We start from the raw sequence: 22,652 nt of genomic DNA, 5'->3' as shown, positions 1-22,652 counted from the left end.
CAGTTGCATTGACGAACAAATCAATCTCGTGTATGCTGATGTTTACTATTTGACCATGGAACTGACTGTTTAATTTTTTTTTTGTTATGTTGAAAAATTTGAATAAAAAAGATGTTTTAAAAAAAAAAAACAAAAAAAAACAAACAGCATTTGGTGTTGTATATGTAGAAGCCACTTGTTATTTTAGCTGTGCTTAGCTATTAAGGTTGTTCTTGTTTGATTGGTTTTATTCCTAATGTCCATCAAGTTTAACTGAGGAATTGAAGAGGACTGAGGGAAGGGGTGTAGGTACAATAATAAGGCATGAACCAATCTGCTTTAAAAGAACGAATTTTCCCTCCTGATTTTAAGTGTTAGTAAAGTGGATGAGTAGTAAAACTGAATTATATACCATCACATCAATATTTTCATACTAAGTATTTTTTTTATATTTCACTGGAGTGGTGCTTGTCCCCTGCTCCTTGTCTTATATTCACCCCTGCCGTCTTCATATGTATTCAGAGTTGCTCTGTTGGTCTCGGGCAGTTTGTGACCTGCCAGTAGCTCCAGTGTTTCATGAAGTGTGTCAGATGTCACAAAATCAATACAAGTCTATGGGAGCCTCGTTCTAGATCTCATAGACTTGCATTGAGCGTTTGTGACAAAATTTCTGACTTCCAGCCTGTCAGAAGTTACAGGCATAAGATGGCACTGCAGAACTGGAATGATGTTGAAAAAGATGAAAACACAGAGGGTAAGTATAAGGCTGGGGCCACATGGGGACCAATGCGATCCTCGCATGACACTCGGCTAAACGTTGGCAGCACAGCGGGAGCCGAGTATCATGCGAGTGTCACTGCGACTGAGTTCATATCATGCGATCGGACCTCAGCTGCGGGGGGCGGGCCAGCACTGAGGAGGGGCGGGAGGGATTTATCTCCCTCTCTCCTCCGTTGCCAGCTATTGCCATTCTCACCCTGCACTCGCGGTACACAGGTGTACTGCGAGTGCAGTGCAAACTTTCTCTCGCCCCATAGACTTGAATGGGTGCAAGAGAAAGAGTCTCGCATTACAGTTGCAGCATTCTGCGATTGATTTCTCATTCCGATTGGGGCCGAGAAAATAATCGCTCATGGGTGCTGAGTGCTGACACACAGGCTAATATTCTTCAGAGTGGAATGCGATGTTTTATGGCATTCCACTCGGTCCGATTTTCATGCCATGTGTCTTAGGCCTTAGACAAGAGGTAGGGGGCTTAGATGTAAAGCACCACACCAGTGGTGGAAAAAAAAAACATCTGGATTGGTGCTTTAAAGCAGATGTCCTCTACTTTTATACTGATGACATCCTTGAGATATAGTCATCAGTATAAGATCGGTGGGCTTCGAAATCCGTTCTCACCTCCAATAGTGTCTGGATGTAAACAGTGTACGAAGCAGCACTATATTGTCATAACCTTTTTACTGGCTGCTGCTCCCAAGTAGGACTTGATTTGCAGGACCTGGCAGCATCCACTAAACAGTGTGTGGAACTGATGTTTTCCGCTCTGTACACTGTTACATCTGGCTGCCACCGAGGCGGCTAAATGAAGACCCTCTTCTATCATATGTTGATGACCTATCCTAAGAACATGTCATCGGTAGCTAATATTATTTCTTCTTCATTTCACACTCTAACTACTAGAAACCTACTACTAGCCTTAAACCCATTTGTTTGACCCCCGCTCATCCAGTCCCTCTTTTCAGGACATTTGGGAATGCACACTCTGTAAGAAAACTCCAAATTATTCAGAACCTCTTTTTTTCTCAGAATCTATTGTATCCTTCCTAGATCTAACAGATACATGGGTCATGGCTGAGAACCCAGCTCTCCACTATTTGACCAACACCGACTCACATTCTAATTCTCTTCTATTTCCCATGATCCCGCATGTGCACCACCACTCCATTCATCGCTTGTTGGACATACAGAGATAACCAAGAACAGCACTCAGCTTTCACCGGCAAAAGACTGACAATGAATGGACCATTGCTTCATTCAGTTAGGGCTCTCCAGACCCCCTGTTTTGAGATTGGAAGATGCCCTAACAGCAGTCGGACCCCAAGCCATGAGTTAGTCCATCTGAGAAAAAGACTGAAGCTCAACCAAACCTAAGGATAAGACAATGATTCTAAATGTAGCATTAAATCCATAACGGAATAAAAAGAATTAAAGTAATGGATGATGCTTGAAAATCACAACCTGGATTTAAAGAGCTCAGGCATAAAAAAAAAAAAAAAAAGGAGGTCTCCATGGTCAAGTCAGAACATCTCTGCCAAACACATGCCTAGCAGGGTTTACCTAGTGTCAAGGTTGGGAATTTTGGGGAAATCACAAGTGGGATTTCTCATGGTCACAGAGACTGAGTTCAAATTGATCTACGCAGATATAAATTAATCAGATAATGAGACGTGTTCACTGCTTGAGCAGAAGCTAGCTTCTGAACCGTGTATTAAAGAATCTTGTGATTATACAGTACAACATTCAACTTCGACCTTGGAGCAAGAACAAGGAGTCAACATTGCACATCTCACACCCCACATCCCACATGGTGTGAACCAACTGATTATGAATTCTCTCAATATGTTATGAATACCTCTTTGTTGATTGTTCATTTTGGCTTCATTATCTTTAACACATTGAGTAATACACATCTTAGAATCAGATTATGAAGCTTCTATGCGATTGTCATATAGACACTCAGAGAATTATGCAACGACATCTATACTTTGATTATTTACACACACAGATAATCTTATTACATCTGGACAAACGGCCTATAGCCCAGGCCTACTCTCACACTAGTACCTGGTAAACTCCAGAAGATGTTACAACACACAGGAAAAACAGAGGCCATGATACAATAGAGGTCCCTGCTGCTAGGGAAAGGGGAGAGAGGATACCTCCTGAACTCGCCTCAAGCTGTTACCTGAGCTCCCTTGTGTCTCTATACAGAATCTTGCAACCTGTCGCCGAGCCGGATACCTTAGGCTACTTTCACACATCAGTTTTTTTCCATCAGGTACAATCCAGAAAAAAACGGGTAAAACGGATCCGGTACCGCATCCGTTTTATCCCCATAGATTTGCATTGTTACCGGATTGTACCTGATGGCTTTGCGTTGTATCCGTTTTTTTCCGGATGCGGAAAAATAAGTTAAAGCGGCGGCCGGAGGCAACGTAGCTTGCAACGTTTTTTTGTCCAGCAAAAAAAATGCATTGCGCCACATCCAGCTGCTGCGGCGCATTTTTCAATGCATGCCTATGGAGGACCTATGCGGCGCGATGCGGAAAAAACGCATCCGGCCGCCGCATGCGGTTTCTTCCCCTGCGCATGCTCAGTAGCATGCCGCAACCGGAAAAAAATGGACGGGCCGCATGTAAAAACTTATGCAAAATCTGCAGCATGTCAATTCTTGCAGTGTTTTTGCCGCAGATTTCATCCAATCTAGATAATGGGAAAAAAATCAGCGGCAAAAACGCACAAAAAATGTGGCAAAAATGCATTTTTTTGCCGGCCGCTGTGTTTTTCCTGTCAAGAGATGCAGAAATGGTGCAAATATTTCTGCACCAAATCCTAAATATCTGCACATACCCTTAAATATTGCATGGGGTGTCCTTACTTATACAAACAGAGGATAACCCCGGCACACTACTACTCCCAAAATAAGTAAAACATACGGTTGTTCATATGCAAATTTCTTTTTATTGATCAAATTATTCTGTAAAAGATATGTAGTATGATTGGTCCAAACAAGTCGACGTTTCGGCTTTGGGCCTTCGTCAGACTGGACTTCATCACAGTTAGTATGATATCATAGGAGCACATCAAGGCATGTGCTAAGCAAAAAATGATGGAGGAAAATATGTCAAATATGACATACACTAGTGTCTAGTGCGCGCTGGATCACCTTTATATGGCTCAGATAGTCATAGCCGGACTGCTGAGGGGTCCATATTTTGCAAGTCAGTGGCAGGGGGTGTAACTGGAGATTGCTGGGATGCAGATCAGTTGTGGTGAGAGAGCTATATTTGCTCTAAAAATTAGGCCAAATCTGTATAATATCGCCGGTAGGACCGGAAAAACCTGAGCCCGTTATCCACACAGGTGCTGGACGTGCGGTCTGTGAGTGGAGATCCTGCACTTTTTTTTTTTTTTTTCCTTACTTATACATGATTGTATCTATTTTCCATACCCAAGCTATCCTGAATGCAATCACATAACACAATATTTGGGATGAGCGTTCCCGCTATAGAGCCATTAGCCATCAGCCTGTGATTCACGAGAATTACCGAGACACGACAAAACCAATATATTTTCTGCTGTTTTACACAACTCGCAAAGAAAAAACAAGTAAACATGGCACAGAATGCAGTAAGAGCGATCATAACATGATGAGATAACCAGCTACACAAACACACAGATGGCAGCAGATACATATACACATGTAGAGTCCAGCGATGAGCCGCGAATAAACAAGAAAGCAGATCAGCTGGCTGGGAAATGAAGCCACGCTACCCTATAATCTCACCGACAAAGCTTTACAGACGTGAGACTCAGACTTTGCTTCACTTCCTCACCCGACTGACAGATTCACATTTGTTCCACGCCCAATGCCGGATAGTAATTACCATCCAAGCCATGTTATAATAATATTAACTGTTACTGGGCTGGGTAAGAATGCAAAATGCCATGTAACTGCCCACACTGACAGGCCCTGGGGTACTGACCATGTATAGGCTCTAACGGCATTTAGGTAAAGTACATCCTTTGTAGCCTGCATATAAAACAAAAGGCAAGAAATGCTCAAACACCAAAAACGATAAGATTCTTCAGAAGTAAGGCAGTAAGTAAGGAAGGCTCTATAAGTTCGGGGACTTGGGAGAGAAAGCTGTTGGCTGAATGTTTATTGGGCTGACCGCTAATGTGTATCAGGGCTTTAAAGTGAATCTGTCAGCAGGGTTTTTGCTACCTCATCTGAGAGTAGCATGATGTAGGCAAAGAGGCCCTGAGTCCCACGTTGTATCACTTAGACTTCTGTGTGCAGCCGTTCTCACACAGTGAAAGAATTCAGATTTTGCATGTAGCAGAGCTCTGAGAGTTGTCCCTCTCCACACTAGGCTCTCAGTGTACATTTCCATAGACATAAACTGCTAAGCACAGAAGGGGGCAGAGTCAGACTGGAGCTCAAGTGCTGCTGAGACCCACCAATGATAAAGATAAAAGGCTTAAGCAAACATTGATAAACAAAAAAAAAGTCTATGAGATAATAAATGAATGGTTGAACTGTCTGTTTTAACTCTTCCAGCATGACATCTTCAGGTTTCACTGCAGAAACCTGCTGCAGAGTCCCTTTAAGGTATAAAGATAAGTGCCATACTATCAATTAAGAACAAAAGAAAGGAAAAGAAAAGAGGGTTGCGCTGAGGAGATACCTGGTGGCAACGGGGAGAATAAAACTGTGCCAATGGCTGCTCACCTATTAGGGTTGTGCACTCTTGCACAACCCTGGTTGGAAGCGGTAAAGCAGTGTTATACCACCTGATAAAGATAGCATAAGCTATTGTAACGCGTTGTGGCTGTTAGAGGGCTGTAATAATAATAAAAAGGTTTGTCATTTATCCTTTAGCATATTTCTTTTTGTTCCTTAGCGCTCACCTGACCGCCATCCTTTTCCTTCCATACTATCTATTAAGGCCCCATATATATTGGTCTGTCAGCTGAACCTACTAATATTGAGGGGTTTGACAGATGGTCTAACGTGTATGGGGGCGCCGACGGATTGATGGTCGGGTAAGATTTCGATTGGACATGTCTGATTTCGGACTATCGATATCGATTCCGTGATGCACATCTGGCATCGTTAGCGACATCGTTGCGTGTGACACCTACGAGCGACTCCAAATATGTTGAAAATTGTTGATCGTTGACACGTAGTTCACTTTCAAAATATTGTTCGTCGTTTGGAACGCAGCAGACATATTTGTATGTTTGACACCCTGCCAACGACGAACAACATCCACACGACTGCCTTGGTCAAACAATATATATCGCTGAACGATTTTGCATCACTTGTGAGAACGTTACGTGTGACCGCTAATAAACGACCTATGAGCAATCTCGGCAAATCGTAACTACGATCTGGGAGTGTCACATCGCTAACGAGATCATTAGATAAATCGTACCATGTAAAGCGAACTTTAGACATGTTTGAACAACAAGGATACGAGTAGAGATTGAGTTGGAAAAAAAACGAGTCCTTGGGAAACTTTTCTTCTAGGAGGAATTGATTATTAGCAAAATTGTTTCGTTATCCCAGTTATACAGAGATTAGCAGTGCCACATAATTGCAACTTCTAAAAAAAAAAAAAAAGCATAACAACCGACGTAACGCAGCATATGTGAATGTGGAATTATTAAACATGGTTAGGAAAACGTAACCTCCAAATGTGCCGGCAATAGGCTGTAGAACTTAGTAGTAATTGTACGGTAAATATTTGATGACATTTGCCCAAAATCTTAATTTTTTTTAGTTTTTGAATTAACATGAAAAAATCAAAATACCATAGGGAATAAAGATGAAGATATATAATGATATTTGGGAGAATGTTTGTATTATTGAACGTTCATCAGCAAAAATACTGGAAAAGTAATGTCATTATTGAAACAGAATGCATTAACCTTTTCCATGGTCTTAACTTGTTCTCTGATTGAATCTTAAAGCACATGTCCAGGACGGCCCTTGCTAAGGCTCATTTGGCTCAGTATACGAATGGCAGTTACATGATATTTCTCTTTTCTTTTATGGTTTAGTACTTTGTAAAGAATCAGGGCGTACAGACGAGCAGCAGAAAGCTGGCTGTGCACATTATTTAGCCGTCAAACGAATGATCACTTCACCTACCGCTTTCTCTCCTAACTCCTCCATACACAGGAACATTCACCTTCACCGAGCGCTCCTGTGTTCTCTATGAGAAAGCCATATCTGGCAGTGGCTTATATTCCCGCCAAACAAAAGGATCGGGTGAAATAGGACAACTTTGATCTAATGTGTACGGGGGTCTTTAGCTTCAGAAAAGACAGAAGGTTGATTCCAGACTACCTAAGCTTTATATTAAGGTGCAAAGTCATCTTCTCACCCTCATCCTCAATGTTTCTGGACACCTTTGCACCTAATATATGTTTTAATATTCATTTGCTTCCCAAGACAGAAATTAATCTATACTCTTCAATAAAATCCCTTCCATTTTGCTGATGTGGACTTTAACTACGTCATCTAGCTGGTGATGCGGCTGCTTATCACATAGATCTCACAGAATACAGCTTCTGTCCAAGCTAAGGTTATTTGCTGTCTCCCTCCTGTAACATCTGTGTGTGAACACGAACCTGTCACGCCAGCCAAGTCCACTGGGCGGCGCAGTTTTATAGTCACAGCTGGGTAGCATAAATGTTGCTCAGCTAAAACCTAGTCCGGCCAACCTTGTGCATTACATTTCTGTAAGTACTACAGGGGACAAGTATTAGTTTCTGCTGGCGCCATGGGTGGGGCACTTGCAATGGGGTCCTTGGCAACCATGGACTTGTAGCTGAGTTAAATCATCAGCTACCGGTCCATGGTTGCCATGTATAGCTTTGTTTTTGCCTTCCTGCTTATTGTTTTTTTTTCCAGTCTGTTTTTGTGATTATCCTGCTTGTGACCCCGGCTTTGTTTTTTACTATTCTTTTCCCTGAATATTTTGCCTACCATCGTAATTCCTAATTTATAAGCAATGGCTGGAAAAGAGAACGTGCAATAGGTTCTTACCTGGTAAAACCAGGGGTATCATAATAAAATAAGGCTCAACGTATTGGGTTGTGAGAAGTCAAAACCACTGTTGCACATACAGAAGACAACAGTTGCTGCAGGTAGACAGAGGATTCATGAGGATATTCCGGAAGAGAAGTGTTTAATGCCATGCTGCTGCAAGGAATCCAGTTAGTTGATTTATAAATGCATTGTTTATTCAGTCAACGCGTTTCAATGTTCAAGTCTCCGTCATTAGGACAAAAAAAAAAATCAACATGATTTGATATTTGAAACACGTGGACTAAATAAACAATGCATTTTTAAATCAAGTAACTTTATTCCTTGCGGCAGCACGGCATAAACCCATTCTTTTCCAGAATATTGGTAATTCCTAGTTTGGCCTCAAAGCCTGCTACCCAGCAGTACGACCCTGTAACATCACCTATATTTCTATTTTTGTAATAGCCACATGAAGCTGTAGGAGGCTGCACATGACAGATTAGAGTGTGGATAGAGAGGAAAGCATCTAAGTCATCAGGGAGGGCAGATCACAAAATGTTATTGTTAGGGAGGAAAAACAAAACAAAAACAAAACACAGTTTTCAGGGAGAATTCACAGCCTGTGTACATGTCACACTAGGTATGGGGGAAGGAAAGGGAAATCCTGAGTCTAGGGAACACCACCCTAGAAAGGTTCCTCACCTATGTGCCGAGCCGAATACCTGACCCTAGGTATTCCTAAAGCTGGACCCTAAATAGGGAATGAGTGGCATGAGCTCTTTGTCTAACCCACTAAAGAAGAGACAAAGAGGACACACCGGAAAAGTGTATGAACTACTTATCAACAAATTACTCAGGTAGAAGTTCAACAAAGTTTCAGCAACGATATCACAGATGAGTGCAAGTCGCTTGCTTGCAACCAGAGCTTGAAATACCCGAATAATATCCCTAGCACAAGTCCAGGGAAAATGGGAGTATTTAAGCACAAGAAAAATACTGACAATCAGCATCTGGACAGGAGAGCTATGCTGGGTCCTGAAGGGGAAGAGATGTAAACCCAGCAGGAAAGCTACCTGGTACAATGAATACTGACAGCAGGAACAATAGAAAGTCAAGGAGAATTTTGCGCAGCCACACGCTGTGACCTTCTATTGCCAGGAAGCACATGACTGTCTGTCACTTGGGACACACCACTAACAGTACTATTATAAAAAGAGAGGAAAGCATCCACATGGAAATCAAATTACTCAACACCAGTGTCTGTAATCACAAAGGGAAAGGAGATCTCTGATGGGCTGTAGGAGAAGACAGAAGTCCAGGAATGAAGCCAGGCTCATAAGTGAAGCATTCTGAACACCGTTCTCACATATAGCATGCTTTACTGACAATAATTTATTAACAATAGAAAAGTCTGAAGCTATGAGCAGATTGTAAACTACATATAAAAGGGTCTAAAAAATAAAGAAATGAAGGATTGTGTCTCGTTTTGTACCTGTTTTCTTACTCTGCCCCTCATTCCTCCTCTCACCCCCCTGACATTTAATTATGCTGGCTGGCTGTCTTATGTTGAGCAAACAGAGTTGAGAGTATATATATGTAGAATATATATTATATATTTATTTATATAATGCTGGGTCACTAATGGTGGGTAGTACAAAAGGTAGAGTAGTCAGGAAAGCTGGGGTCTGGTAATAGGAGGCCACAGAGGTGTAGTCAGGTTACGATTCGAGGGTCAGAATTCTGGGAAGGCACGCAATGGATTTAGGGAGAAAAGTGAGACATGGTCAGGTAACGGTCCGAGGTCAAAAGCCAGGAGGTCACAACAGGAACAGGGAGTGGGCAGAGATTAGTCAAGCAACAGTCTAGGGTAATGAAACAATGATCGACACGAAATAATGATCAGAGCACAGGCAAGAACACAGGCCAAGAGCACAACAACAGAACCAAAAAGTACGACTGGCAAGGTTCTGGGAGAGTATGCTCACTAAAGAAGCAGAGCAATTACCCAGAAGATGGAACACCTGAGCAATCAGCACCTCCCAGGGCCAGCATAGATACCTGTCAATCAACCTGCCAGCCAGTAGTCCAGGAAAACACAGCAGAGAAGCTCCTATTGTGCAAGATGCTCTGCACAGAGAAATCGTGACAGTATAAATACATACAAAATTTGCTTACAATTCAGTTTCTATAGTGGACCATGTAACACCCTCTTTTATGTCAACACAACTAACACAATTTATATCAACTGGTATCACATGATGCATAAATGCCAACTTTTGCCTCCAGCAGTAGAAAGAAATAAAATACAGCAAAACTGTGAGAAAACGTTTACCCCCTCCCCGCCCCCACGAAAGTTTAAATCACATAAAGGTGTCACAAACTGCTTAGAAAGCAACTCTCACATTCATTCATCAGCCATGTACCTTTATTCTTGTAAGCAGATTTTTTTTTTCCACTTCAGTAGCAATTTTCTAAATGTGTAGAAAAGTCAAAAGATAAAACCACAAGGTGACCAGGAAGCTGACAGTGAATGATCAGACGTAATAAATGCTTGCAAGTGGCAGAAATAATAAAACAAGAAAATGTCCGCTAGATGGTACTTACAGCGGAGGACAATAGGAGGATTTGGGAAGAAAATATCCCTATTATAGGGATGACAGAAGTTGTACAGTATTGGTGCACGCAGCGGGGAGGGGACGAGAGGGATTTCTATTGCATGTTAACGCATAACTCGCTTTGATCCCGTTGATTTATCTTACTGACGTTAAAGCTTAGAGTCAAAAGACAGTACAGAGTCATCATCTGTACAGAGCGAGACAGGACATCCATCAGAGCGCAGTGTAATCCGCTCCTAAAGCCAACGAGCTGTGCAACTTAACACTTTCACTGCAGAAAATAATATCCGCTCCGTGCCGGACAGCAACAACTCTGATCCAGTTATTTTCCGTATTTTAATTAAATTTCGACTTGCAAATTAATAACTAAACGTTTACACGGAGCCAGAAAATTCTCAACCGGTGACCACCGTAACATTTCCATTGGACCGGAATAATCAGAAATTAAAATTTATTGTTTTGAGCAGCGAGGATTAGGGAAATGATCATCACATCCACGTGTCAACTTGCTCACTGCCAAAATGTATACACATTTGGCAAAACATGAGCTCTATGGCAAGGCTACCACTAGCTGAATTGCCATATATTATTATGTGGCATTAGGAAACAATACCCACTATGAAAACCTATACAAAACATTTAAATAAGACTCATCACCATGTCTAAATTGGCCAATTTTTGCACTTAAAGAGGCTACCCATCAGAATTTTCATATATAAACTAAAGCCAGTGCTACACTGATGCTATCATGCTGATTCTATACATACCTTTAGTTGTGATATCGGATGTATAGTTTCTGAAATATAGGCAAGTAAAGTTTGTGAAATGCACTGTTATTTGACTGATAGGGGCAACAGAATATCTAATAGGTGAGGCGGCTTTAGTAACTTATTTCCACCCCTGTCTGCTGCCTGTCCTTCCTCCCAGAGACAGGGGGAGGAAGGACAGGCAGGCAGATGGGGCGGGAATAACTAGCAAAACTCAACCCTACTATTAGATATTCTGTAGCACCTATCAATCAAGTAACAGTGCATTTCACTTGCCTGTATTTCAGAAACTTTACATCCGATCTCACAACTATAGGCATGTATAGAATCAGCATGATTGCACCAATATAGCACTGGCTTTAGTTTATATATGAAAATCCTGGTGGTTGGTCCTCTTTAATTTGATACCCCTGAGAATAAATTCTCTCTTTCTTTCGCCACATCATCTTCTTATTTAGTGTTCATTTTATAGTTCTTCCCATAAGGCTAGTGCCTACAGAATTCTCTGGGGGGGGTGTATTTAGACTGGTCTATATTACAATGTGAGCCTCACCAACTAGGTAAAGACCATAAAAAATAGAATTTAATAAAACCGCTATTATCTCTGGAACTGTATGACAGTTTTAAAGGAAAAAAACAATACTCAGTGGAGTAGTGGGAATAAAATCAGCTGTAAAATTTTTCTCATTTTAAAGATCAAATAATTTTTGCATCCTGTATTTGTGATAAAAGAGGCATACGATACGGTAATTATTTTTATTTTCAGCCTTTTTTTTTTTTTTGCCAATAGTGGGTGATATTGGTCGGAAAATAAAGGAAATGTGTTTTTTTTTTCACCACTGAAATACATTATAAAATTTGTTCTCTTTTCCGCAATAATTATTTTTATATATTGGACATTTTTTATTTTTCACTAGGGTTGAGGATTGCGACAGCAATTTGGTTTTACCAGTGTTTTGTTTTTCTGCTTTTTATGCATTTATTTCACATATTGTGCACCCCATAAGGTAATAACAGAATGTTGACCACTGAATAATTAGATGGTCAACATTTAAATAATGAATATTACATACATGTATACAGTGGGGAAAATAAGTATTTGATACAATGCAGATTTTGCAAGTTTTCCCACCTACAAAGAATGGAGAGTTGTGTCATTTTTATCATAAGTACACTACAACTGTAACAGACAGAATAAAAAAAAAAAAAATCCAGAAAATCACATTGTATGCTTTTTAAATAATTAAATTGCATTTTATTGCATGAAATAAGTATTTGATACAATAGAAAAACAGAACTTAATTAGCGTTGAGCGAGTATATAACTATTCGTACTCGCTATGCTGTTAGCAAGTACATACTCGCTAAGTAGCCCGAAAGCGAGTAACGGACAGTACTTGCTAACAGCAGAGCGAGTACGAATAGTTAGATACTCACTCAACTCTAAACTTAATATTTGGTACGCAAATCTTTATTTGCAATTACTGAGGTCAGACGTTTCCTGTAGTTCTTGACCAGGTTTGCACACAATGCAGCAGGTATTTTGGTCCACTCCTCCATACAGATCTTCTCCAGATCTTTCAGGTTTCGGGGCGGTCACTAGGCAACATTAAATTTCAACGCCCTCCAAAGATTTTCCATTGATTCAGGTCTGAAGACTGGCTATGCCACTCCAGGACCTTGAAATGCTTCTTACAGAGCCACTTCTTAGTTGCCCTTGCTGTGTGTTTTGGGTCATTGTCATGCTGGAAGACCCAGCCACAACCCATTTTCAATGCTCATATTGCGGTAAGGAGGGGTTGTTAGCCAAAATCTTGCAATACATGACCCCATCCATCCTCCCTTCAATATGGTGCAGTCATTCTGTCCTATTAGGAAGAACCCCCAAAGTATGATGCTTCTACCCCCATGCCCCATGGTTCAGACTGTGTTCTTGAGGTTGTCCTCATCCTTCTTCCTCCAAACACAGCGGGAGGAGTTAATACCAAAAAGTTCTATTTTGGTCTTATCTGACCACATGACATTCTCCCATGCCTCCTCAGGATTATCCAGATGGTCATTAGTGAACTTCAAATGGCCTGGACACGTGCTGGCGTAAGAAGGGGGACTATGCGTACCCTCCAGGATTTTAATCCATGATGGCATAGTGTTACTAACTGTAATCTTTGAGACTGTGGTCCCAGCTCTCTTTAGGTCATTGACCAGGTGCTTCTGTGTAGTTGTGGGCTGATTCTTGACCTTTCTCTGAATCATTCTTACCCCACAAGGCAAGAACGTGCATGGACCCCAGACCGAGTAAGACTGACAGTCATCTTGTGTTTCTTCCATTTTTTAATAATTGCGCCAACAGTTGTTGCCTTCTCACCAAGCTGCTTGCCTATTGCCCTGTAGCCCATCACAGCCTTATGCAGCTCTACAATTTTGTCCCTGGTGTCCTTAGACAGTTCTTTGGTCTTGGGCATGGTGGAGAGGTAGGAGTGTGACTGATTAAGTGTGTGGATAGGTGTCTTTTATACAGATAACGGTTTGAAACAGGTGCAATTAATACAGGTAATGAGTGCAGAGTAGGAGCTTCTTAAAGAAAAAATAACAGGCCCGTGAGAGCCAGAATTCTTGCTGGTTGTAAGGTGATCAAATACGGTACTTATTTCAAGAAATAAAATGCTAATTATTTAAAAATCACACAATGTGATTTTTTTTTTTTTAATTCTGTCTGTCACAGTTTAAGTGTACCTACGATAACAATTACAGACCTTTCCATTCTTTGTAGGTGGCAAAACATGCAAACTTGGCAGTGTATCAAATACTTACTTTCCCCACTATATGTGATTGTAAATGAGGAGCGAGGTTCCTGTTCTGGGAATGAAATGCACAATAATTTTGCCAACCATCCAGAGCTTCTTGGACAGTTCATAAAAATAGTGCTCTTTTATTCCCTGCCCATTAAAAAAAAATCTGAAGTGTCAGTGACTATTTTGAAGCTGGAGAAGCTGGTACAGAATATTATGACTGCTATTTTCATCACTTTACAGTTCACAGTATGAGCTGGTAATGTGTTCATTAGTATTAACGACAGTAGACATATCACTGAACATGTTAATCATTTCGTATGGTTTTCCAATGTGTCTGTAAAGAAATTTGGCAGCCCATGATTTTTGGACAAGTTGTGAAAATAAAAATTAGATCTCAAATATTTTGTACAGAATCATCAACTTGATTTCTATTTAAAGGGAACCGGTCAGGTGCAATATAAACCCAGAACCACGAGCAGTTCTGGGTGCATATTGCTAATCCCTGCCTAATCGTCCTTGTATCTAGTAGCATAGATAAAGAGATCTTCAGAAAAAGTATTTTCTAAAGATCTTTTACCATATGCTAATGAGCGAGGGGACTAGTCGTAAAGGTGGTAGTTTCTGCGCTCATTCCGCACTCTTCGCATGGTAGCACACCTACAGGGGTGTGCTGATATGCTATTCAATGCAGCATCATCAGCGGTGATGCGCATACCTGTGTCCGCTGGTCAGACGTCCCAGCACTTCTGGTCATGCACACTAGACCTCTCTGAGCCAAGACACGTAGACCCAGCTTCATAGTGCGCATTAACGGAAGGGCCGGGCATTGAGATATGCGGTCACAATGGACACAGGTACGCACATCACTGCTGGTGATGCTGCATTAACTAGCATGGTAGCACGCCCTACCATGCTAAGAGGGCGGAATGAGAGCAGGAACTAATGTCTTTGCAACTAGTCCCAGCACTCATTACCATATCATAAAGGATCTTTAGAAATACTTTTTCTAGAGATCTCTTTATGCTACTAGATACAGGGATGGTTAGGCAGGGATTAGCAATATGCACCCAGAACTGCTCATGGTTCTGGGTGCATATTGCACCTGACAGGTTCCCTTTAAGATTTTATAAGATTATAACCAAGGGTGAAAGGAACTATACAAGACAACCTCTTATTTCAAAGCAATAATGAAGCTGACCCATCACCGATTTTGCTGGGAAAAGCCGAATTCAGCCAGGCAAGTTTTCATCAGACATTATTGTACAGGGAAGTGTAATATCACACAGCTGCTCTTAACATGACCTTACACACTAGATGTTTGTTCACAGAATGCTAATTTAGCCAAAAGCCATCCCTTCCGACTACCCACCTTCCCCATCCATGTTTGGCTTGGCCCAGTATACATGTGGTTTGTGTGGGTAGAGACCCACCTTCCCCATCCATGTTTGGCTTGGCCCAGTATACATGTACGTTGTGTGGGTAGAGACCCACCTTCCCCACCCATGTTTGGCTTGGCCCAGAATAGATGTGCTTTGTGAGTGGAGACCCACCTTCCCCATCCATGTTTGGCTTGGCCCAGTATACATGTGCTTTGTGTGAATGGAGACCCACCTTACCCATCCTTGTTTGGCTTGGCCCAGTATAGATGTGCTTTGTGTGAGTGGAGACCCACCTTACCCATCCATGTTTGGCTTGGCCCAGTATACATGTGATTTGTGTGGGTAGAGACCCACCTTCCCCATCCATGTTTGGCTTGTCCCAGTATAGATGTGCTTTGTGTGGGTAGAGACCCGTCTTCCCCATCCATCTTTGGCTTGGCCCAGTATATATGTGCTTTGTCTGGGTAGAGACCCACCTATCCCATCCATGTTTGGCATGACCCAGTATATATGCGCTTTGTGTGAGTAGACCCACCTTCCCCATCCAGGTTTAGCTTGGCCCAGTATACATGTGCTTTGTGTGGTAGAGACCCACCTTCCCCATCCATGTTGGACCAGTATATATTGGCTTTGTGTTGGTAGAGGCCTACCTTCCCCATCCATGTTTGGCTTGGCCGAGTATACATGTGATTTCAGTGGGTGGAGGCAGTAAGCTGTTGACAGCCCCCTTGATTGGTGGCTTCTCTGTCCTAAAATCAAAAGGATTGAGTACTTCAAAGTCAACTCTCGATCCTTCTCTTCCCCAAGATCGTCCGGCCAGTGCCTCCGAAAAGTGTAAGGCTAGCTTTAAAGTCTACTTTTTTGTTTTGGCTCGTAGAACAGGGTCTTCCATCAGCACTTGAATTACCTTCAATTTGTGTGTCACATCACAAACAAAGTTGCATTTCCCAATGACATTTATAAATATGACTATTTTATTATCCCATTTAGTCACTTCAATCACATTTACTAAATACTGTTTTTATCTCCAGTAACGCGATTGACTTCAGTGGTGCGTGATAATACAGAGTAGAGATATTTACCGTCCTGGGTTTTGGGTTTTAATAGCTCTATGCACCAGTAATAGCTCCATATATACATGTTAACGCTCAATAAAGACAAGTGAATGTAACAGCTGTTACACACAAAAAAGGAGGAATTTCCGAAAAAGATTATGTGAAAGTTCAATTATGTAAATATAAGTTCATGAACTTCAATGTGTTTAGAATTTCATTCAATAAAATACATCACACATGAAAATGGATTTTCAATCTAAACACCTTTTGTATATTGGATTTCAATCCACTTATACAAAAATAACAAATACAATTTATACAAGGCTGGAGGGACTTACACAGTCATTTCCCCCGCGAATACAAATAGACAGCGCAGCCAAATTAACCCCATTCAACTCCCAGGGCTGGCCTTGTTTTCTGTTATCTGGAATTATGAAATGTGATCCATGTCAAGACAGATGACGTAGCAGCGCAGCGGTCAAGGATACTAATGTGAAAAAAAAATCACAGATTATCTCAAGGAGATGGTAAATGAGACCTTAACATGCTTAAGTCACTTTTAATGTAACATCATCTGTTAAAATCTTGAGAAATATAATCTAAAATATAATTATGCAGAAATATGGCCGTAAGACACAAGAACTCCTCACACTTCTTATCGGAGACCATGTACAATCTAGACCGTGACATTTACCACCCGCAAAACTTATCGTATCCGTCTTATATTTTCATAAATTTCATTAATATCTCCCAAAGGAGTTTGGCAGCTATATCTACGATCTGATATTACTTGGTGGTACAAGTTGGAGAACATCTGTCAGTCCTGCTGAGCTCCAATAGAAATAAATAGAAATGTGGTTACGGGACACCTCCAGCCAGAATTGTGTCAATGGTCGACATATGCCGGTGTATACAGTCCCATAAATTAGAGGTAGGTGTCGGGGAACACTCCTGATTGATGACCGTAGGGTGATGTGAACAGTGTCCTAAACCAATTAGTTCAGCCAAGAATCATGCTTATTTTATAGGGTGAAATTTCTTCTTGTGTACAGCACCGATCAGGCATAAGGAGACTTATAGGTCATGCAATGCTCTTCTGGGAATTTAAATATACAAATAGCCTGTTCAGTGAGGAGGAGACCTGAACTTCTAGTGCCACCTACTGGATATCGCAATTCTAAAAGTCAACATTAACTGGTTTTGTCATGTGACGCCCTGGCCTATCAGGTCGTCACAGGGTATTGTGCAACCTGCCCTTCTGCATAGTATGTACGCCTCCTTGGTTACTGATCCTGGTCCTTTGGTGTTGCTAACAGCTTAGCCAATCAAAATCCTAGAAACACTTTATACCGAACCCACCAGACACACCATTTGGGGGCCTGAAGGGAATAGGGCCACCCACATGGGGGGTTGGTAGGGGAAGGTGAGAGAAGTCAAACAGGAGTGGAAGGAGAAGGGTGTGGAAAGTGACTCTCTGGGAGAGAGAGGTAACTGGTCCGGAGCAGGGCTCCTGGAGTCTACTAGGTGGCAGACGTTGGTCTGGGCCTGGTAGGAGCTGGGACCCCGGTCGCAAGGGATCGCGTCGAGGGGCACGGTCTGTCAAGGAGGGCAGCCGGTGGCCTTGAGCCATCACCGGGCAGGGGCCAGGGCACGACGGGGTACGTGGATCATAGGCCGGGAAGTAGCTTCACGCGTCCTGGTAATTTACCCGATGGGGTGAAGACTTCAAGATTCATCCCCAACCCGCTCCAAAATCAGGGTACTAGCGCACCGATGGAATAGGACTTTCCGAAATACAGTCCAAAGAAATCCTACACGTGAACCCTGAGAGCAAGCTCACTCCGTTAGCCATACGGGTGAGCGGGACCCGAAAAGTTTCAAGCTTAAGGGTCCAACTAGTGAGAAGGTGCCACGGAAAAGGCCACAGGCTAACAGCAACACCAAGGGCACGGACCCCAGCGTGCTCCCTCTAAGGTGCAGTGGTGCTCAGAATTCTGGTTTACAAGCTGTCGGTGTTATTATTCCTGGACTGAGTGAGGACACTGAAAAGCCCCTTTTACTTTACCCAACGGCAACAGCATCACCAACATCCCAACGGGCCCCGGGGCATAAACCCCCTACCCACGGAGGGGTTAAACACCTTGCTGCTATACCACCGCCACTGGGCTCCCCTACCAACAGCAGCGGTGGTACACCATCTTACCACGCACCATGGGTGGCATCACGAACTTTCCAAATCCCCTGTACATACTCCCCCTGCTCTTTTAATTCGAGTGTCTGTGCGGACCCCCTGGATTCGGAGACCCCTCGAGCCACCGCGGCTCCAGATCCGAGTGACTCGGCCGCTGACATGGGGGCGATACAGTCACATGACTTACAATTGCAAACCTAACCAAACCCTCCACTTCTAAACATGTTTCAGATTGTCTGCTCCTCATCAGTGGAAAGCAAATGAGCTGATTTGGCTGGATTAGAGGCCTCTGGCAGAGGATCCAAGGGGTAAAGTTTGTGCCAAGTTTGTGCCAAGTTAATGTAAGGAAACTTATAGGCCATGCAATGTTTCAAGTCTCCTAACACCAACCTACTACTATCCAGAAGGAGAAACTTCACTCCATAAAACACCAGTCAGATGACTCTTACCAAGCAAAATCAGTTCTCCGGCTTAGCATTGATGAGGGGCAAATGCCCAAAACACATGTCTGCTAATAGAGTTTCTGTTTTGGTTTCACATTTTAAGTCATGTGGCAAAACCATTTAAAAGTGTTGATATTGACTTTTAGGATTGCTACCTCCGATACTGTAGGTAACACAAGAATTCCCGCTCTCTTCCGCTCTAAAGAGGGTATTTGTTTATATTACAGACATAAAAAGAGCTAATTTTATAGAATAGTTATTGCCTCAGTGGATGTTTTCCAGGCGAACTGCATGACCTGGGCAAGTACTAGCTGTGGAATATTGCCTAGGGGCAGAATAGATATTGCCTACAGAAAATATACAATCAAAGTCTAGAGAAAGTTGTAAGCAATGCTAGTGCATCTCCCAATGGGAGAGGGCAGTTCATATAGCGGGTGCACTCCCCTATAACAGCCAGTCCAGCCCAGATTATAATGTAAAGGATTGTGACACAATAGCTCCAAATAAAAGGCCTCATTGCCAGAAGACACTAAAAAAAGTGTAGCAATCTGATGAAAACTCACAGCTATTTTACACAGAATATGTATCAACACAAAGGGATGGTTCCTTGTGAAAAATACTTTTTCACCCCCTTGCTATATATCAAAGCTTTTCAAAACAATACCTTTTGTAATGTACTTGTATTAGATGTATAGCTTCTACGAGCACATCTCAGCAGGGATCACATAAGTACTGGACGGTTTTGTAGGTTCTTCTTCCTCCTCTGATACATCCTTTTCCGGCACAGAAATCAGACCAATAGAAAGTCAGTTGTCACTGGGCTCTTGATGGTGGGTGTGGACGATAAGGAGTGAATGACAGCTTATGATCATGTCTCCTGAAGACACAAATAGTCTACCTCACACAAGCTGAACTGACAGTTTTATTCAGCTGTAACAGCAGGGGCTGACACCTTTGCTAGTAAAGTGCTACAATCTGCATTTCAAAAGCAAAGGGGTTTAAGTAATCCAATCACTGACATGGACAGCTGAAAAGCGGAAAAATGTGCATAACAAACCTGGCAGGGCTGTACTGGCCACCTGGCAATTACAATTGTAGCTGGTACCTATCCTTGGCTGCTCTTACACTTGGTATCTAGCAATATCTTAGGCAGCGCAAATTGGAGAATGGAAGGGTTGTGCACAGGCTACTGCAATGCATGATGGAACTTGTAGTAATAGAGGACAGTAAGCATATGGGGAAGAAGTGATGGATATAAACATCAGAGCCGCAGCTCACAGACACCAATTGATGTTATCTGCATGATAAAAGGTTGATATTACTATAATAGGAGTTTGGATGCATTTAGTGCACATAATAGCACATTTGATGAATAAAAAAAGGAAATGAGTTAGGGTAGTAAATAATTTTTTTTAACACGGAGAAGAAGAAGAAATAGAGACACTGATTACTTTTCATAAACCATCTATTTCTTATACAACAATTTTATGCTAGCTTCCAGGATATGTTAGGAGTTGTAGTATTACCAGGACCAGACTGGGCAGGAGACAAGTGAAGTGCAGGAAATATGTAGGGTATATAGGGGGTCCCTGCTCTCCAACTGACTCTGATGGAGATCACAGGTTCTTAGAAAACCCCTCACTTGTGGACACACTAATATAGAAGTATTTAGTCAGAGCCATAGGAGCCATGTTAAAAAAATAGTACTGCGATGCAGGCGTTAATAAAAACACACTTACAGCTTTGAGACAAGCTTGTTTATCTTCACCAATGACCTGCGCTTTCGGTCCACCGCCGACATGTCTGTGCGCTGCAATCAAAGGCTCGTACTTTGGCCCTAGAGAATATAATTTCACTGGTGATTGAACAGAGCTGAGCCTTCTCCACACAAGTGATTACGGTGGGCAGAATATCAGAATTATTCATGCCATTGTTTAAAACTGGGCAAAGCCCCATAAAGTTTAGATATTTCTCCTCTTTATCTAGTATGTTGTGGGATCATGCATAGTGGTATTCGATTTTTGGTGGTCATTTTCTTTAGATGATCATTCTGTGGTTCCATATGACTCATATGTTCGGAAAATGTGGGATTTCCTGGCCCACGGTTCAGCACACAAGAAAAGAAGGATGTTATTGTATGAGATGTATAAAATAAGCTGATAATTGCTACAAATGTTTTGATTTATATTCCATTTTCAGTTGTAACACTCTTGTTGATAAATTTGCCATATGACAAAGAGTCCCTCAGGTGCCCCTCCTTTGGAAACAATTACTCAGCAGCCAACAACTATGTCTCCCAACTTCCCCAACATGCACGAACATTCCCTTTGGTCGAGCGCTCCTGTGATCTCCACGAGAGAGACGCTACCAGACTCCTCCAGCAGTGGATTATCTTGGCAACAAAAAAAATGGATTGGCTATGAAAGTTAAGTTAGATCCTTCTGCCCTGGCATCATCTGTAGGGAGAAGCCAGGAGGCGCCAGTACTCTTTAGGTTGACAGCCGATCCCGCTGATATTGCCTAGTTTGATGTGTAAGGGGGTGTTAAAAAATACCCGTTACCAATCTGAGACTGCCCTTTTTTATTAAAGAAAAAAGTGGGCAGCCTTAGACTATTCATTCTAAATAACACTTAAAGGGAACCTGTCACCAGATTTTGACCTTCTAAACTAAAACTAGCACCAAAAGCACCCCGCCTGCTGCACGTTACCCCCTGACCCCCTACTGTAGAGCCCACAAATACCTTTATAAAATCTCCTACCATGTAGGTAAATTGCCCGGACCGATGGCAATGTGAAAAAAGTGGGTGACGTCATCAACATCGCCGGGCAAAATCTTTCACCTTCGCAGAGAACTCGTCGGCTCACGCACCTATGTTTTCGGCTCTGCCCACAATAGGGCAGAGCGAAGTGCGCCTGCGTGAGCTGGGAATATGTCTACACAGACGCAAGATTTTGTCTGCCTTTGTGGATGGCATATCTTCGGCAGCGCAGTGGTAGCTCCACATCTCCTTTGTTCCTGCTCTGCTTTGCCTTTGTGGATGGCACCCAAGGCATCATCCATGTCAATCAGCACAGGAGAACGGCAAAAAAATGGACAGAAGGCAAAGATTAGGACGCCCATTGGACTTTACAATTTACATACATGGCAGGAGATTTTATAAAGGTATTTGTGGGGTCTGCAGGGGGGGGGACATTTTAAGTCATGCACCTTTATAGAATGCAGTACAGGCACTGCTTAAGGTGCTAGTTTTAGTTTAGAAGGCCAAAATCTGGTGACAGGTTCCGTGTAACAAAAGTGGTCAGAAGGGTCCCTAATGCTCCACCTAAAACACCTAACATACATAGGGTATTGGCATACCGCTCAGCATCTCAAGATCCCACAATCTAGACAATCTCACCAGTTTGAGGTTGTCCTTACCAAAAAAGTGCAGCCCCGGACTGACGATAGGTAGAGATGAGTGGATCCATGGAAGTTCGGGTTCAGCTGGACTTTAGATAAGGTCTGGTCTGGACCCAAACCTCATTGAAAGTCAATGATTGCTCAGTTTGGCTCTCCACCCACATACAGTCAGCCATAAACTGAGCATTTTAAGGGGAGGAAGGGTT

At 42.3% G+C, this 22,652-nt stretch overlaps 1 protein-coding gene across 3 annotated transcripts in view; it reads right to left on the bottom strand.

Moving 5' to 3' along the window:
- The window catches only part of TSPAN4 (tetraspanin 4), a 732,067-nt gene that overhangs the window by 677,375 nt on the left and 32,040 nt on the right, over positions 1-22,652 (bottom strand). The window lies entirely within an intron of this gene.

Source organism: Anomaloglossus baeobatrachus, chromosome 10, assembly GCF_048569485.1.
Source record: "Anomaloglossus baeobatrachus isolate aAnoBae1 chromosome 10, aAnoBae1.hap1, whole genome shotgun sequence".
In the NCBI taxonomy this organism is placed as follows: domain Eukaryota; kingdom Metazoa; phylum Chordata; class Amphibia; order Anura; family Aromobatidae; genus Anomaloglossus; species Anomaloglossus baeobatrachus.
The sequence above is the reverse complement of the archived record's forward strand: the minus strand, read 5'-3'. Positions and strand labels throughout refer to the sequence as shown.